General features: G+C 46.8%; 6 non-coding genes and 2 pseudogenes across 6 annotated transcripts; all 8 read right to left on the reverse strand.

The window, feature by feature from the left end:
* Positions 1–5,099: 5,099 nt before the first annotated feature.
* On the reverse strand, positions 5,100–5,217 carry LOC121312304. Its single transcript, XR_005949753.1, has one exon. It is a non-coding gene; the product is annotated as a U5 spliceosomal RNA (small nuclear RNA).
* Positions 5,218–5,656: 439 nt separating this feature from the next.
* Positions 5,657–5,874, reverse strand: LOC121312308 (annotated as a pseudogene).
* Positions 5,875–7,790: 1,916 nt separating this feature from the next.
* On the reverse strand, positions 7,791–7,908 carry LOC121312305. The gene has a single exon (XR_005949754.1). It is a non-coding gene; the product is annotated as a U5 spliceosomal RNA (small nuclear RNA).
* Positions 7,909–8,319: 411 nt separating this feature from the next.
* On the reverse strand, positions 8,320–8,504 carry LOC121312303. The gene has a single exon (XR_005949752.1). It is a non-coding gene; the product is annotated as a U2 spliceosomal RNA (small nuclear RNA).
* A 1,972-nt stretch (positions 8,505–10,476) lies between these two features.
* On the reverse strand, positions 10,477–10,594 carry LOC121312306. Its single transcript, XR_005949755.1, has one exon. It is a non-coding gene; the product is annotated as a U5 spliceosomal RNA (small nuclear RNA).
* A 448-nt stretch (positions 10,595–11,042) lies between these two features.
* On the reverse strand, positions 11,043–11,260 carry LOC121312309 (annotated as a pseudogene).
* Positions 11,261–13,155: 1,895 nt separating this feature from the next.
* On the reverse strand, positions 13,156–13,273 carry LOC121312310. Its single transcript, XR_005949757.1, has one exon. It is a non-coding gene; the product is annotated as a U5 spliceosomal RNA (small nuclear RNA).
* Positions 13,274–13,679: 406 nt separating this feature from the next.
* LOC121312307 lies at positions 13,680–13,867 on the reverse strand. The gene has a single exon (XR_005949756.1). It is a non-coding gene; the product is annotated as a U2 spliceosomal RNA (small nuclear RNA).
* Between the last annotated feature and the right edge of the window lie 1,021 nt (positions 13,868–14,888).

Genomic DNA, 14,888 nt, shown 5'->3' on the forward strand with positions numbered 1-14,888 from the left:
CTGCACACAGCCCCAGAGTAGGTGTTCCACTGTTTCTTCTGCCCGGCAGCCCTCAAAAGGGCATCTCGGGTTCTTGGCCAGCGATCTTCGGTGCATGACAGCTCTTACCGGGAGAATCTGGTGTACCACCTGCCAAGCCTGGTCCTTGTGTCGGTTCAAGAGGCTCGGATGAGCCACCTGTCGCCAAATTCCTTCCACAACCTGTGGGTGAAAAAAGGAAATATCGCACATTTTATCTCTGTCCTTCACAATTGCCAAGACCTTCCGGGATTCTTTCCATGCCTCGGGTTCGATTTCTGTTAAAACTTGTGCCTGTAAAGTTTTCTTTATTTTGTTATAACAGTAGGGCAAATCTTCTGACAAGGGCACCGACAAGGAAGAGTGAAACATTTTAAAAGCTCTTAAAGATCCCCCCAAATAAAACTTTACAAAACAGGCAGCCTTACACTTCCCGAACAAACACAAGTTCACATGCACCCACGTGAACCTCAGCAGCAAGGTTTGTGCCAAGTCCGGGATCCCCTTTCCTCCACACCTCACACTCCTGTACACAACCTCCCTTCTTAACATCTCGCACTTCATTCCCCAGAAGAAGCACATCACCTTTCTTGTTAAAATTCTTAAAACGTCCCTAGATGGGGGGTACACAATAGCCACGTACAATAACATTGGTAAAATCACTGCCTTTAAAATTAGTCTTTTACCTTCAAAAGATAGCTCCCTGAGACTCCACAGACCCAGTTTCTGGGACACCTTACTCGTCACCTCTTCCCAGCTCTTCTGTCCAGACCCCTGTGCGTTCACTTTGATTCCCAGCATCCTAATACAATCTGTTTTAAAACACAAATCTATACTGGGTACTCTGCCCCACCTTCCAAACAGCATACACTCACTCTTGTTCCTGTTCAGTTTTGACCCCGAAGCACTGCAGAAATCTTCGGTCCGCTCCAAAGCCTTCACAATGGAGAGCTCATCTCGACAGACAATCGATACATCATCCATGTATAGTAAACACTTTACTTGATCCCCTTTGCTACCAGGTATAAACAGTCCACTGATTAACCTTTCAGCCCTGATTGCGTTTGCTAGCGGTTCCATGCAACAAATAAATAATAGAGGTGATAAAGGACAGCCTTGGCGCACCCCACTCCGAATCTTAACTGGTTTGGTCGTGCTCCCATTTACCAAAATAACACTTTCGATCTCTGAATACAAGATTTTAATCCAATTCACGAACCTGATCGGAAACCCCATTTTGGACAATACACCAAACATGTACTTGTGCGCAATCCTATCGTATGCCTTTTCTAAGTCCAAATTCAGGACGCAAAGCGGGAGCTCCCTCTCCCTGGCATAACCGATAGTGTCCCTCATGAGTATCAGGCTGTCCATTATCCTCCTCCCCGGGACTGCACATACCTGGTCCGGGTGAATGACAGTATCGATAACCTTCTTCATTCTGCAGGTAATGAGCTTTGCTAGTAGTTTGTAGTCTGTGTTCTGCAGGCTGATTGGACGCCAGTTCTTTAGGTCTTCTCTGTCACCTTTCTTGTGTAGGAGTGTGATGATTCCCCTCCGAAAGGAAGGGGGCATTTCTCCAGCATTACAAATCTCCCTGAATAAAACTAATAAATCAAATTTTAAGACATCCCAAAATTCAATATAAAATTCTATTGGCAGTCCATCTCCCCCTGGTGTTTTATTCAACTTAAAAGACTTGGCTATACTTTCCATTTCTAAAACAGTGAAATCCACACACATATTTTCTGTTTGCACCCCCTGTAAAACCTTATCAATGTTTTTTAAAAGGTCATTACATCTCCCCTCGTCTATTTCTTTCTCTTCGTACAGCTGTCCATAAAAGTTTTCTACCACCTCCAGTATTTCCCCCTGCTCCGTCCTTGTTTTCCCATCCTCCCCCTTCAATCCTGCCATGCCTTTCTTTCTCTCCACCACCTTTTTAAAAAAGAACCTTGTACATTTCTCATTATTTTCCAGGCATTCTGCTTTGCTTAAGAATATAACCCTGTCACATTTCCTTTTAAACACCTCTTGTATTTTCCTTTTTGTTTCTGCAATCTGCTGGAAGACCTCCGCCCCTGCCCTTGCCTGCGTAAACAATCTTTGCAGCTTTATTTGCAGTATTTTGTACTTCATCTTTTCCTTTTGCACCTTACTTCTACTTTCACCAATAAAAAAATTCTGGATCTTTGTTTTCACCATCTCCCACCACTCTGCCTCTGTGTTATAAAATCCTTTTAAGCTCCTCCACCCCTCATACCATTCTTTGAACCTTTCCTTAATTCCTTTCTCTCTTAACAACTTTGTGTTTAGTTTCCATATTCCCCTTTTGTTTTCTACTACCACCCCTAAATCGAACTTCCCACTCACCATCAGGTGGTCGGAGAAAAAGACTGGTGTCAACACACATTGTGTACACTTTATATCCCCTGTCATAAACACCATATCGATTCTTGACTTGCTCTTCCCCTGGGGGCTAAACCAAGTGAAACCTCCCTTGACATTTAAGGATCTGTACACATCTATCAATTTAAAATCTTTAACGATCTGCAGTAACAGCCCGGATGTCTTGTCTAATTTAAAACCTTTCAACCCCTCCTGCCTATCCTTTGAAGATAGGACACAGTTCCAGTCACCCCCCATTAAGATTGGTAATGCTGTAACTAAAAAAGGTCTTAACCTATTAAACAAGGCAAATCTCTCCTCTTTGTCCGGTGATGCATAAACATTAATTAAGATGAGTTCTTTCCCACCATATAAAACTCTCGCCATTAATGCCCTTCCATCCATTATAACCATGCTTTCTTTTATTGCACACTTCTTAGTTTTCAATAAAATTGCCACCCCGGCATTCCTATTTTCGTTTGTTCCGGACCACACTGACTCCCCCACCGTCCACCTTTCCTCCCAATGCTTATATTCTTTACTAAAACCAATTCCACATTCCTGCAGAAACATGATATCTGCATCGATTCCCTTCAAATAATCTAAAACAGACATGCTCCTAACTGAGCTAACTATGCTCCTGACGTTCACAGAAGCCACAGAAAGATTCATAGCCATCAGAAGATATAAAACACACAGTCATCTCTACTACTTGTGTAAAGACCCTGCCTGTAACACCTCCTCAAAATTCCTCTCATTCTCACTCCCCACATACTCTTGTCCCCCATAATCCTGTTCCCCCGGAGAAAACGTCCTCTCACTCAAAGGGGAGTCTATAGTGGGAGAGGAAGCCAAAAAACCACACCCACTTCCCCCTTCCTGATCGTTCCCTTCTGTCTCTATTTTCTTTTTACGTCCTTTTTTGTTTTTCCCTCTCTTCTCCTGTTCTTCCTCCATTTTCCTCTTCTCTATTTTCTTTTCCTTCCCCCTGACCTTTTGTCCTGTCCCCGTCTCCACTACACTCCCCGTATCGGACACGTCCCCCTCCGAACCTTCCTCCATTTCACTACCTTCTGTTTCACTATCCTCCTCCTTTTCTTCAAACATCTCAATTGCCCTTGTCCCACTTTGCTCTCCCATTTCTTTCCCTTCCCCCACAATCACACCCCCTGTATTTACATTCTCCTCCCCTCCCACAAAGACCCTCCCTTCCTCCCTCTCCTTACTTGTTGCTTCACCAGCCTTCCCATCAGCCCTTTCACCACTTCCTCCACCAATCACCTCCCTGTGTACAGTCTGAAACTCAACCGCTTCATCCTCAGATTGAGAAACACACAAATCCTCCACCAACACAGAAACCGCTTGACTGGCTTCATTCTTTGCCAAATCTGTTCTCTCCAGCTCCTCTGCCTCCTTCTCCCCTACATTCTCATTCCCCTTATCTTTGTTTGTTTTAACTTTATTTGCAAAAGAGTTTGGGCACTCCCTGAAAAAATGGTCCTGACTACCACACAAATTACAGGCCCTCCTTATTGAGCATTCAGAGGCCACATGACCAAGCTCTTTACAAATATGGCATGCTACTTTATCGCAGGCTACTGCCAGGTGCCCCAACTCTCCACACCTTCTACAAAGTTTTGGCTGGCCCTGATAGTGGACAAACCCCCGGTTTGCACCTAGTGCAATATCTGATGGAATATGCCTCAGGCCTCCATACCCCCCTGGCTTCGGATGCAGCTCCACTAGCACCCTCCACGACCCATTCCATATTCCGTCCGCATCCTCCACTCTAGCTGGAGCCCTCAGTACGTTGCAGTACCTGCACAGCCATGTTCTTACATCTGCCCCTTCTACAGACTCATTGAACATTCTTACCACCACCACCTTTCGTCTATTGTCCGACAAAGCAGTCACCTCAAATTTCCTTAGCAAATCATGCCCAGTTAACAGCTCATACTTACCCCAAAACCGATTCAACACCGCCTCTGTGCTAAAGCTCACCTCCCACACATTCCCCTTCCCCACAGAAATAATACAGTTCACCTCACATGGAACAAGACTGAACAAACCCTGCAAAACATTCCTTGAGAACTCTAACCTACTCAATTCTAACTTCCCTTCACCCTCTAAATAAGCCTGTCTCACTGCAAACCTAACACAGTTAAAGCGCCTCACACCAGACATATATGTAGACATCTTTACCAGAAAAAAGTAACCAAATATACAACAAATAAAACACAATGAAGGAAACCCCGAAGGGCCCTACCCCCAAAAAGCAAAGACTCCTCTCTCTCTCCTCTGTTCTTTTCTCTCCTTTCCACAAAAAAGAATCCGGGGCACCTGGGAAAAAAACTAACAAAGAAACAAGTTAACACCAAAACCACCTTCTATAATTTTCAAAAAACGCCTAGAAAGCGCGATCACTTCACCAACAACTGCTGCGGTCAAGCCACATACACTTGTCTGAGCCAAGAGGCCGAGAAGCGATGCCCACAATGGTTTTGGCCAAACGCCCCGGGCGCGGCCGCCCGCCGCAGCAGTCGTGGTACTTGCTTCTCGGGCGGGCGGAGGGAGGAAGGAAGGAAGGAAGGAAGGAAGGAAGGAAGGAAGGAAGGAAGGAAGGAAAGGTGCCGGGCTCCAACGGGGGCGACCGCCCTTTCTGTGCTCGTTCTGCTTTTAAACTCCAGGTGGAGCCCCTCCCTGAGGGGAAGGGCTGTCCAAAAATTGGATCGAACTCGTAAATGCTCCTCTCCACGGAAATCTTTAGTAAAAGGCGAAAGGTTCATTCGAGCTGTAGAGAAGCCGGAGCGTGCCTTTGCTGGTGGCCGAGCCCTTCCGGCCGGCCCAAAGGCCCAAAGGCCCTCCCCTCTGCCAAGCGGCAGCGAGGCCACGCACGCAAAACAAAAACAGGGAACTCCTCCCAAAACGCATCTGCCGTTCCGCCCCGGCGAAAGGGCGCTTTGCTGCTGCTGCTGCTGCTGCTGCTACACTGGCCTGCTGCGTGTGTTAGGCCTGCCTGAATATGAAATAAAAAAAAAAAAAAAAAAAAAAAAAAAAAAAAAAAAAAAAGAACAAACGAAAAGAGGGGGAAAACGGCGCGTCCCAGGAAAGGGGAGGTGGGGAGGGGGGGAGGGCTCTCTCTCTCTCGCTCGCTCGCTCGCTCGCTCTCGCTCGCTCGCTCTCTCTCTCTCTCTCTCTCTCTCTCTCTCTCTCTCTCTCTCGCTCTCTCTCTCTCTTTTGACCTTTCTGAGAAATGGGCACCGTTCCCGGAGGTACTGCAATACCGGGTCGATGCGTGGAGTGGACGGAGCAAGCCCCGCTTCCATCTCCCGCTTCCAAAAATCCATTTAATATAGACGGTCCCCCTATGGGGGACGTATCAGATATTAAACTGATAAGAACAGATTTTTTTTTTTTTTTTTTTTTTAATTAATAAATTTTAATCTTATCATGAAACAAAACAATTATACATCAAAACAAAAAATAAAAAACTTCTATACTTTTCAAAATCAAATACTTATTCATAAACAAAAAAGTCATATCTCAAAAAACAGAACTCAAAAACATTAAACACAAATATCCTTACTCAAAATCACCAATAAATACGATTATACATCAACACAATACTTCTTTCATGAAAAACAAGACATATATCAAAATAAAAGCAGTCTTTCTTTAACTCCTATCTTGACATTTTTTCTTTTCTTCCAGCTCCTTTTCCTTCCACCTCGCATTCTTCAGTAGTCGCTGTCTCTCTGCGTGGTATCGTCCTACCTCCTCCTCTGTTGGATTTCTTTTCCTCATCCTTAGCTCCCATGCCACCAATTCAGAATACTCCTTCCTACAGAACTGCAGCATAAGGACCTCCTCCTTCCCATCACCTCTCCCAGAATCCCACGTTCTAAGTTCTGGCTCTCTCCTTTGTTCCTCTCTGGCTTTCTTCTTCTCCTCTTCCTCCACACTCTCACTCCAACTCGGGCCAGCTGTTCCTCTTACCCTTCTTGACTCTCCTTCACTAGCCAACTCCTCATTCCCTCTTTCTTTCCTCTTCTTCTGTACATCCACCTCCATTGGGTCAGGAGTGGACTGCTTTTCTGAGGCCCTCTGCTGGTCGACCTTTGAAGCGCCTTCTCCCTTCTTCTTTTCCTTAGTTCCTGTAACTCCGCCCCTTTCCTTTGTCTGCCCTGGTGCTGTTTTTCCCGCCATTCCGCCTCCATCCTTCTGGACTCCTCCCCCAACACTTGCTCCTTTGTTTGGCTCTGTGTCCATTTCTTCCAGTCCTTTAGTTTTCTCTGGCTTCTTGCTCGGCTGTTCTTTCTCTTTTCTGTCACTTTCCTTCTTAGCCCCGTCGCTGGCTGCTTGCGCATAACTTTTAGCTCTCTGTGGGCAGTCCCTGTACAAATGCTCCTTGGAGCCACAGAGGTTGCACACAACTCCACTGGGGCAATCCCTGGACACATGCCCTGTCTGTCGGCAGTTCTTACAGACCACTTCCTCACAATCTGCAGCGAAATGACCAGTACTGTTACATTTAAAACATGTTCTTGGCTGCCCTCTGTAAAATACCGTTCCCCTCACCGCTCCTATCATCAGGTCAGACCGAATGTGAACCATCCTCCCTTCACTGATGAACAGTCTTGCTGAAAACTTCCACACTCCATTCCAAACTTTCTCAGTGTCCATTACCTTCTCTGGCACCTCTGTTTTCAGCTCACAGCTCCTCTTCAAACTGGTAGTGATGTCCTCCACCGGTACAAACGGGCAGGACATCGACACGAACACTGCTCTCCAGTCCATGAGAAACAGCGGTTCCAGGTTAAAAACACTGGCCGGCAGCCTCTCCTTGTTCTCCTCGAACACCTTCATCACCTTCCAGCAATCTTCTTCTGTGTACAGGGTCAGGTCAAATCTTCCCTTTGCTATGAAGTCCTTTAAACACAGCACCTCTTCTGGATCCAGCTTGAATAGCTCGAACAAGACCTCCAGGACAAACTTTCTCCTCCCCCATAATCCACTCAACTGCTTCAGTTGGAATCGCAGGGTGTTCCTTCCTCTCATTCCTTCTTCCATTTCTCCAGCAATTTTCTTTCCAGCTAACGCTTTCCAGATATTACTTTCGCCTTCTCTGTTCTCTTGATAGGAGCCAAGAGGCCGAGAAGCGATGCCCACAATGGTTTTGGCCAAACGCCCCGGGCGCGGCCGCCCGCCGCAGCAGTCGTGGTACTTGCTTCTCGGGCGGGCGGAGGGAGGAAGGAAGGAAGGAAGGAAGGAAGGAAGGAAGGAAGGAAGGAAGGAAGGAAGGAAGGAAGGAAGGAAAGGTGCCGGGCTCCAACGGGGGCGACCGCCCTTTCTGTGCTCGTTCTGCTTTTAAACTCCAGGTGGAGCCCCTCCCTGAGGGGAAGGGCTGTCCAAAAATTGGATCGAACTCGTAAATGCTCCTCTCCACGGAAATCTTTAGTAAAAGGCGAAAGGTTCATTCGAGCTGTAGAGAAGCCGGAGCGTGCCTTTGCTGGTGGCCGAGCCCTTCCGGCCGGCCCAAAGGCCCTCCCCTCTGCCAAGCGGCAGCGAGGCCACGCACGCAAAACAAAAACAGGGAACTCCTCCCAAAACGCATCTGCCGTTCCGCCCCGGCGAAAGGGCGCTTTGCTGCTGCTGCTACACTGGCCTGCTGCGTGTGTTAGGCCTGCCTGAATATGAAATATGAAAAAAAAAAAAAAAAAAAAAAAAAAAAAAAAAGAACGAAAACTCGCCCCCCTTTGCCGCGCAGGTCCCTTGGAAGGAGGTGGGTGGTGGGAGGGAGGGGAGGGTGGGGAGGTCCCTCACTCCTCTCTCTCTCTCTCTCTCTCGCTCGCTCGCTCTCTCGCTCTCTCTCTCTCTCTCTCTCTCTCTCTCTCTCTCTTTTGACCTTTCTGAGAAATGGGCACCGTTCCCGGAGGTACTGCAATACCGGGTCGATGCGTGGAGTGGACGGAGCAAGCCCCGCTTCCATCTCCCGCTTCCAAAAATCCATTTAATATAGACGGTCCCCCTATGGGGGACGTATCAGATATTAAACTGATAAGAACAGATTTTTTTTTTTTTTTTTTTGGGAAAATAATTTGATTTAATAGAAATTATCAATTTTTAAGGTTGTTTTACTCCAACAAAAGTGTTTTTTGTGTTTTCACAATAACACAAAATGTTATTGATTTTACAAAACTAAAACACTAAATACAAAATGTATCTTTTGTTATTGAACTTCTTGATTTGTTTTTAAACAAAGTTTTTGGTTTCAAAAAGTAGGAAGAAGATCAAGGTTCTTGTCTTTTTTTCCAATATTGTTTCAAAAACCACTTTTTTTTTTTGTTATTAAAAAAAACAATCAAAAGAAATTTCTTTAGCTTTAAAAGATCTTCAGAAGAGGAGTGGACCAGTCTTCTCATCACCTCGTCCGCCTTCCACTTTGCTAAATCCAAAATCCTCCTTCTCTCTTCCTCATATTTTTTCCACTCTGTCTCTGTAATCCTTTCCTTTCTCATTCTCTCCTTCCATGCCACAAGCTCTTCATATTCCTTAGGACATACAGTGTTCATTAACTTCTCTTCTGAAGTTTTCTTTTTCTTCTTTCCTCTTCCTGTTCTCTTCCTCCTCTTCCTCCATTGCTTCACCCCAACTCTGACCCGTTGTCACACCCTCCTTTCCTCCTCTTATCTTTCTTGATGGATCCTCGCTAGTCCTCACCTCCTTTCCTTCTCTCTCCTTTCTCTTCCTCTGCACCTCTCCCTCCTCCATCGGAACAGAAGCGGAGCGCTCCTCTAAGGTCCCCTGCTGGTCTCTTGTTGCACCGCAGCCACCTCTCTCTTCTCCCTCCTCCCCCGAAACTCCACCCTTTTCCTTTGTTTGCTCCTGTTTTAGTTTTCCCGCCATTCCACCTTCTCCTCTGGGGACTCCTCCCCCAACACTCACTCCTTTGCCTTTCTGAATTTCTTTTTCCTCTGGCACTGTCCCAGTCTTTGTTTTCTTTTCAGGCTGTTCCTTTGTTTTCTCTTCTTCTTTTTTCTTCTTCTCCCCACCCTTAGCTGCTTGGGCATAGCTCTTTGCACTCTTTGGGCAGTCTCTGTACATATGCTCTGTAGAACCACAGAGATTACAAATCCATCCCCTAGGGCAGTCTCTGGAAACATGACCTGTCCCTTGGCAGTTTTTACATAACACTTCCCCACATTCAGCAGCAAAGTGTCCTTCTCTGTTACATTTGTAACACACTTTAGGTTGTCCCCTGTAATACAATGTTCCTCTCACTGCTCCTATTGTCAAATGAGGTCGGATATGAATCACCCTCCCTTCCCTCACATGCAGCTTAGCAGTATATTTCCAGACACCATTCCACACATTTTCAGAATCCATTACCTTCACTGGAAACTCACTCTTCAGCTCACAGTTCCTTTTCAAAACCGTTGTAATGTCCTCTTCTGGCACGAATGGACTGGACATAGTCACATAAACCATTTTCCACTCCCTCAGAAACCATGGTTCCATGACAAACACACTAGCCGGCAGCACCTCTTTATTCTCTTCATACCTCTTTAGCATTTCCCAGCAGGCCTCCTCCGCTTTCATAGTCACGTCGAATCGACCTTTGGCAATATAATCCTTCACGCAAAGAATATCCTCTGCTTCCAATCCAAAAAACCCGAACAAAACTTCCAGCACAAACTTCCGCCTCCCCCACAATCCAGTCAGTTGTTTCAACTGGAAATAGAGAGTATTCCGTCCTTCAGCTCCTTCTTCCATTTTTGCTCAAAAAACTCTTTCCAGCTTACGCCTTCAAAGTCTTACTTTCGCCTTCTTAACCCTCACTTGACCGGAGCCAAGAAGCCGAGAAGCGATGCCCACAATGGTTTTGGCCAAACGCCCCGGGCGCGGCCGCCCGCCGCAGCAGTCGTGGTACTTGCTTCTCGGGCGGGCGGAGGGAGGAAGGAAGGAAGGAAGGAAGGAAGGAAGGAAGGAAGGAAGGAAGGAAAGGTGCCGGGCTCCAACGGGGGCGACCGCCCTTTCTGTGCTCGTTCTGCTTTTAAACTCCAGGTGGAGCCCCTCCCTGAGGGGAAGGGCTGTCCAAAAATTGGATCGAACTCGTAAATGCTCCTCTCCACGGAAATCTTTAGTAAAAGGCGAAAGGTTCATTCGAGCTGTAGAGAAGCCGGAGCGTGCCTTTGCTGGTGGCCGAGCCCTTCCGGCCGGCCCAAAGGCCCAAAGGCCCTCCCCTCTGCCAAGCGGCAGCGAGGCCACGCACGCAAAACAAAAACAGGGAACTCCTCCCAAAACGCATCTGCCGTTCCGCCCCGGCGAAAGGGCGCTGCTGCTGCTGCTGCTGCTACACTGGCCTGCTGCGTGCGTTAGGCCTGCCTGAATATGAAATATGAATGAAAAAAAAAAAAAAAAAAAAAAAAAAAAAAAAAAAAAAGAACGAAAAGAGCGGGAAAACGGCGCGTCCCAGGAAAGGGGAGGTGGGGAGGGGGGGAGGGTGGGGCTCTCTCTCTCTCTCTCGCTCGCTCGCTCGCTCTCTCTCTCTCTCTCTCTCTCTCTCTCTCTCTCTCTCTCTCTCTCTCTCTCTCTCTCTCTCTCTCTCTCTCTCTCTCTCTTTTGACCTCTTCTGAGAAATGGGCACCGTTCCCGGAGGTACTGCAATACCGGGTCGATGCGTGGAGTGGACGGAGCAAGCCCCGCTTCCATCTCCCGCTTCCAAAAATCCATTTAATATAGACGGTCCCCCTATGGGGGACGTATCAGATATTAAACTGATAAGAACAGATTTTTTTTTTTTTTTTTTTTTTAATTAATAAATTTTAATCTTATCATGAAACAAAACAATTATACATCAAAACAAAAAATAAAAAACTTCTATACTTTTCAAAATCAAATACTTATTCATAAACAAAAAAGTCATATCTCAAAAAACAGAACTCAAAAACATTAAACACAAATATCCTTACTCAAAATCACCAATAAATACGATTATACATCAACACAATACTTCTTTCATGAAAAACAAGACATATATCAAAATAAAAGCAGTCTTTCTTTAACTCCTATCTTGACATTTTTTCTTTTCTTCCAGCTCCTTTTCCTTCCACCTCGCATTCTTCAGTAGTCGCTGTCTCTCTGCGTGGTATCGTCCTACCTCCTCCTCTGTTGGATTTCTTTTCCTCATCCTTAGCTCCCATGCCACCAATTCAGAATACTCCTTCCTACAGAACTGCAGCATAAGGACCTCCTCCTTCCCATCACCTCTCCCAGAATCCCACGTTCTAAGTTCTGGCTCTCTCCTTTGTTCCTCTCTGGCTTTCTTCTTCTCCTCTTCCTCCACACTCTCACTCCAACTCGGGCCAGCTGTTCCTCTTACCCTTCTTGACTCTCCTTCACTAGCCAACTCCTCATTCCCTCTTTCTTTCCTCTTCTTCTGTACATCCACCTCCATTGGGTCAGGAGTGGACTGCTTTTCTGAGGCCCTCTGCTGGTCGACCTTTGAAGCGCCTTCTCCCTTCTTCTTTTCCTTAGTTCCTGTAACTCCGCCCCTTTCCTTTGTCTGCCCTGGTGCTGTTTTTCCCGCCATTCCGCCTCCATCCTTCTGGACTCCTCCCCCAACACTTGCTCCTTTGTTTGGCTCTGTGTCCATTTCTTCCAGTCCTTTAGTTTTCTCTGGCTTCTTGCTCGGCTGTTCTTTCTCTTTTCTGTCACTTTCCTTCTTAGCCCCGTCGCTGGCTGCTTGCGCATAACTTTTAGCTCTCTGTGGGCAGTCCCTGTACAAATGCTCCTTGGAGCCACAGAGGTTGCACACAACTCCACTGGGGCAATCCCTGGACACATGCCCTGTCTGTCGGCAGTTCTTACAGACCACTTCCTCACAATCTGCAGCGAAATGACCAGTACTGTTACATTTAAAACATGTTCTTGGCTGCCCTCTGTAAAATACCGTTCCCCTCACCGCTCCTATCATCAGGTCAGACCGAATGTGAACCATCCTCCCTTCACTGATGAACAGTCTTGCTGAAAACTTCCACACTCCATTCCAAACTTTCTCAGTGTCCATTACCTTCTCTGGCACCTCTGTTTTCAGCTCACAGCTCCTCTTCAAACTGGTAGTGATGTCCTCCACCGGTACAAACGGGCAGGACATCGACACGAACACTGCTCTCCAGTCCATGAGAAACAGCGGTTCCAGGTTAAAAACACTGGCCGGCAGCCTCTCCTTGTTCTCCTCGAACACCTTCATCACCTTCCAGCAATCTTCTTCTGTGTACAGGGTCAGGTCAAATCTTCCCTTTGCTATGAAGTCCTTTAAACACAGCACCTCTTCTGGATCCAGCTTGAATAGCTCGAACAAGACCTCCAGGACAAACTTTCTCCTCCCCCATAATCCACTCAACTGCTTCAGTTGGAATCGCAGGGTGTTCCTTCCTCTCATTCCTTCTTCCATTTCTCCAGCAATTTTCTTTCCAGCTAACGCTTTCCAGATATTACTTTCGCCTTCTCTGTTCTCTTGATAGGAGCCAAGAGGCCGAGAAGCGATGCCCACAATGGTTTTGGCCAAACGCCCCGGGCGCGGCCGCCCGCCGCAGCAGTCGTGGTACTTGCTTCTCGGGCGGGCGGAGGGAGGAAGGAAGGAAGGAGGAAGGAAGGAAGGAAGGAAGGAAGGAAGGAAAGGTGCCGGGCTCCAACGGGGGCGACCGCCCTTTCTGTGCTCGTTCTGCTTTTAAACTCCAGGTGGAGCCCCTCCCTGAGGGGAAGGGCTGTCCAAAAATTGGATCGAACTCGTAAATGCTCCTCTCCACGGAAATCTTTAGTAAAAGGCGAAAGGTTCATTCGAGCTGTAGAGAAGCCAGAGCGTGCCTTTGCTGGTGGCCGAGCCCTTCCGGCCGGCCCAAAGGCCCTCCCCTCTGCCAAGCGGCAGCGAGGCCACGCACGCAAAACAAAAACAGGGAACTCCTCCCAAAACGCATCTGCCGTTCCGCCCCGGCGAAAGGGCGCTTTGCTGCTGCTGCTACACTGGCCTGCTGCGTGCGTTAGGCCTGCCTGAATATGAAATATGAAAAAAAAAAAAAAAAAAAAAAAAAAAAAAAAAAAAAGAACGAAAAGAGCGGGAAAACGGCGCGTCCCAGGACTCGCCCCTTTTGTCCGCGCAGGGTCCTTTCCCTCTCCACCTCCTCCCCCCCGCACGAGCTCCTAGCGAGAGCCTCTCTCCTCTCTCTCTCGCTCTCTCTCTCTCTCTCTCTCTCTCTCTTTGACCTTTCTGAGAAATGGGCACCGTTCCCGGAGGTACTGCAATACCGGGTCGATGCGTGGAGTGGACGGAGCAAGCCCCGCTTCCATCTCCCGCTTCCAAAAATCCATTTAATATAGACGGTCCCCCTATGGGGGACGTATCAGATATTAAACTGATAAGAACAGATTTTTTTTTTTTTTTTTTTTGTTGGAAAATAATTTTATTTATTTAATCTTATCATTTAACAATACTCCAACAAAACAAAATCATTCAACCACAAACACAAAACATTATTATCATTACAAAAACTAAAACACTAAACAAAATATATCTTTTACATTATAAAACAATAACTAAGAAACTAAACAAAAACTAATTCAAAACCAAACAAAAATCATCCTTCTTTTCTTTTTTCCAGTACAGTCAAAACCCAAGGTTACAACATTTATTAAAAAAAACAATCAAAAGTCTTTCTTTAGCTCTCAGAACTTTTCTAGATGTCTTCTCCTCAACTGGTCCCCCTTCCAATTGCCAAATCCAAAAGTGGACCTGTCTCTCTTAACGGTTTATCTTTTACAGAGAGAATGAGCAACTCTGTTTCCGTAATCCTTTCCTTCCTCATTCTCGTCCTTCCACGTCACAAGCTCTTCATAAGTCTCATTCTCTCCTTCCATGCCACAAGCTCTTCATATTCCTTAGGACATACAGTGTTCATTAACTTCTCTTCTGAAGTTTCACCATCTTTTTGTTCTTTGCTCTGTCCTGTTCTCTTCTTCTCCTCTTCCATTGCTTCACCCCAACTCTGACCCGTTGTCACACCCTCCTTTCCTCCTCTTATCTTTCTTGATGGATCCTCGCTAGTCCTCACCTCCTTTCCTTCTCTCTCCTTTCTCTTCCTCTGCACCTCTCCCTCCTCCATCGGAACAGAAGCGGAGCGCTCCTCTAAGGTCCCCTGCTGGTCTCTTGTTGCACCGCAGCCACCTCTCTCTTCTCCCTCCTCCCCCGAAACTCCACCCTTTTCCTTTGTTTGCTCCTGTTTTAGTTTTCCCGCCATTCCACCTTCTCCTCTGGGGACTCCTCCCCCAACACTCACTCCTTTGCCTTTCTGAATTTCTTTTTCCTCTGGCACTGTCCCAGTCTTTGTTTTCTTTTCAGGCTGTTCCTTTGTTTTCTCTTCTTCTTTTTTCTTCTTCTCCCCACCCTTAGCTGCTTGGGCATAGCTCTTTGCACTCTTTGGGCA

The sequence above is a fragment of the Polyodon spathula genome, unplaced genomic scaffold, assembly GCF_017654505.1.
Source record: "Polyodon spathula isolate WHYD16114869_AA unplaced genomic scaffold, ASM1765450v1 scaffolds_3818, whole genome shotgun sequence".
NCBI classification, from domain to species: Eukaryota; Metazoa; Chordata; class Actinopteri; order Acipenseriformes; family Polyodontidae; genus Polyodon; species Polyodon spathula.